Source organism: Nanorana parkeri, unplaced genomic scaffold (assembly GCF_000935625.1).
Source record: "Nanorana parkeri isolate BGI_ZX_2015 unplaced genomic scaffold, ASM93562v1 scaffold1998, whole genome shotgun sequence".
Lineage (NCBI taxonomy): Eukaryota > Metazoa > Chordata > Amphibia > Anura > Dicroglossidae > Nanorana > Nanorana parkeri.
In genome coordinates, this window is record NW_017308266.1 from 149,134 (window position 1) to 149,436 (window position 303).

A 303-nucleotide genomic window follows, 5' to 3' on the forward strand; every position below is an offset into this window, starting at 1 on the left:
TATAGTATATTTTATATATAATAAACAGAAGACTATTACACAGAGACTGCGAGACGTGCGGCCAGTTTCGGGGTGCAGGCAGAGCACGGGGAACAATGACATATTAGAAGTGAAAAGGTTCATTAAAATAATACAAACAAGTTTATTCTGTACATTGACACAAAAACATTAAAAAACCGAATTCACAACCTAAAATAAAAATCTCCCCGAAAATCTCAACGTTCAGTTCCATGGGATGAAGTCCTCCGTGTGAAAGCGCTCAGTTCCAGCAGTCGGGACTCGCTGTATATAGGAATGGAGTGT